Raw genomic sequence first — 2,882 nt, forward strand, 5'->3', positions numbered from 1 at the left:
TCCCTATTTCTCTTGAGGACACAGCTGGTCCAGTCCTCCCCAGCACTAGCTAGGCAGCACATCCAGTTCAGGGGAAGACTCTTGTTCCCCAGGATGAAGCAACGCCCCTTCCCTCTGCTCATATATAAAACAATGCCTGCTCTTTGCTGGCTGCTTTTTCCTGAAGCTCCAACCAACCAAGTGTTGAGGCCTCCTTGTATTGTGAGTAATTAATGGCATGTCTCACTCTGCTGGCCCTCCTGGTGTTTTTTCGGAATATCCAAGGCTCAGGTGCAGGTAACTGGCCTGGAGCTCCTGCATTGTGAACAACAATGAAACAATTAAATCAAAACCTGTTACTGCACTACAGAATACAAATGCTTGGCCAGCTGTATTCACTAATGTCAGTATTTATAAAATTTAAACATAAAACAAATGCCTGTAAGAGGTGTACTAAAATTTCAAAAGCATCACGCCTGCCTATTCATTGAGAATGGCAATTTCCTTTAGTTATTTACCCCTTTCTTCACTGTTTTGAAAGAGGGCAGAAATTACATTGTCAAGCTCTAAAAGCAGTTGTGGTGATCAATGGAGAAATCAACAAACTTCCTCAATTATTCCTAATGCAACAGAAAGACACTTCCATATCAGGCATGGGTTTTGACAATCACATATTTAAGGCACAGAAGAGCAGAGTGTATAGATAGCTTGGGGATATTTCTCTAAAAGTCTAGAAGCAACATTTTGGAAGAAAATCCACCAGACGCAACATAAGCCTGGCCATGACAATACTTCATGTTTAACCCCACTACTCAGTTGTCGTAGTGTGAAATTTCACAGCCAAAATTTCAGCATCAGATTTGTAAGGCAGGAAGTCCCCAATTTCTCTCAGGTTATGCGATTCATCAACAAACCTCACCAACACAGCAGGTGCTCTTCTCGGCTATGTCCACTGTGACATCAATGATAATAGAAATGAAGTGAGTCTCTCACTTCAGGATTTCTTCCCAAATGCAGCTCTCACAGATCTGCAGCACCTGTTTCTGTTGTGTTTTTGAACAGAGCAATGTGTTGACTGCTGTTTTCTCGAAGTACTTTCTCAGAACCTCTTCACCAGAATTTATTCTGGCACTCCAGCAGTGCTTGAAAGTTATCAGGAGTAAAGAGACCTTCTGAAATTTCATTAGCTTCATGTCCATCCAGACACATTTTGTTTTCTCATAAGAATCAAATTTTCAAATAAAGATTTTAAGTATTCTTTGTTTTCCTTCTCTTTGGGGGTTAAATGTGAAATATCTTCATCCTGTTCTTCACCCACTTCTGCACTGGGGTTCTGAGCATTACTGTTGTTTATTTCTTTGTTTTTTGCTCCTGTTTAAAAGTTTCATCAATTTTTTTCTCTTTCGATGTCCTGATCTTCACTTAATTCTTTTATTCATTTTTTTGTGTCTGTTATGTGGATTGTTCAAATGACTGGTAAGATCAATATTGTTGGAATTTCATTATCTAGAAGAACTGTCCTGTAAGAACTTTCCCAATGACCTCACAAGTATGAGCTTAAATTAATTTTGAGAAACAAAATAACCCAATCATTCTTTAGTTTTCTAATGTCTCTACAAAATGTATAGTTTTACAGATCATAAAGTCCTCAGAATGTTTGGCACATAATCGATAACTTTTATTTAGTTAACCAGGTGTTTTATCTTCTAAGTCTACTCTCCTACAATTTTCCACCCACTACCGGCTTTTGGCTGGATTCTGTGGGAACCTGAAAAACGGACTGCTTGCTCTATCACGTGCAGTTGAGGGCAATGCAAAAGTTCAGCATTGTTGCCCTCCCACCCGCAGGCTCAGTGCTTCCCTCCCCACCTCCTCAGGACAGCCCACCTTCCTGTGGGCTGGGGAGAACCATTTAATATTTCTTTGATGCTGGTCAGCTGAACCATTTAATATTTCTTTGATGCTAGTCAACTTTTTTTGTTTTGCTTTTCTTAGTAAAGGATATTTTCCCTGATTATAGAATTCTAGTTTGGCAGTTATTTTCTTTCAGCACTTTGAAGATGTCATTCCATTAAATTCTGTTTTCCATTATTGCCATTAGGAAGTCAGTTAAAAGTGTTATTGTTATTCCTTGAAAATAATGTATCTTTCTCTAATTACTTTTAAGACTTTTTCTTTTCATCTTAATTTTTAGCCATTTTATGCTATTTGCCTACATGCATTTTGTTTATGGGAGTATGTGCATATATCTTGCTTGAAATTCAGAGTGATTCTTGAATCTATATCTTGACATTTTCCTCAGGTTTAGAAAACTTGCGGCTATTATGTCTTCACATATTGCTTTTGATGCATTTTACTTCTCTTATCCATCTTGGACTCCAATTACGCATATGCTAGAACTTCTCCCTGGGGTCTAGTATGCTCTTTTATATATAGTGCATTCTTTTTGTACAATGCAAGGTAAGCAGGGGTCATTATTTTTGTTGTATTCTGTTGTGCAGAGGCAAGTCACAGTTCTGTCCACACTCAAGAGGAAAGGGTTCTACATCCTTGTGACTCACTGAGGATCACTTTGGGTGCATCTGCCACAATCTATTTATCTTAAAGTTGTATTTGAAAACTTTCATACAGCAATTTGTGTATAGGTCTGTTTCTATTGAGTGATTTTTTTCTTCCTGATTTTTAGATTACAGACGACAAATTACAGTTTCTCTAGGAAAATGCAAAAAAGTGGGTTTCAGGCTAACATTTCTATATATCTTTCCTTTTCTGGAATCCTGGCCCCTCAACTATTCACTGACTTAGAAGCTATATCTACATATTATAGTCATTATAATATCATTTTAGAGATGGAGGAGAACTAATTCTACCTTTCAACTTTATTTAATAAGTTATTTATGCCA

General features: G+C 37.6%; 1 pseudogene; it reads right to left on the reverse strand.

Annotated features, from left to right (window-relative positions):
* Positions 1-654: 654 nt before the first annotated feature.
* LOC111747282 lies at positions 655-1,807 on the reverse strand (annotated as a pseudogene).
* Between the last annotated feature and the right edge of the window lie 1,075 nt (positions 1,808-2,882).

Source organism: Pteropus vampyrus, unplaced genomic scaffold (assembly GCF_000151845.1).
Source record: "Pteropus vampyrus isolate Shadow unplaced genomic scaffold, Pvam_2.0 Scaffold217, whole genome shotgun sequence".
Taxonomy (NCBI): domain Eukaryota; kingdom Metazoa; phylum Chordata; class Mammalia; order Chiroptera; family Pteropodidae; genus Pteropus; species Pteropus vampyrus.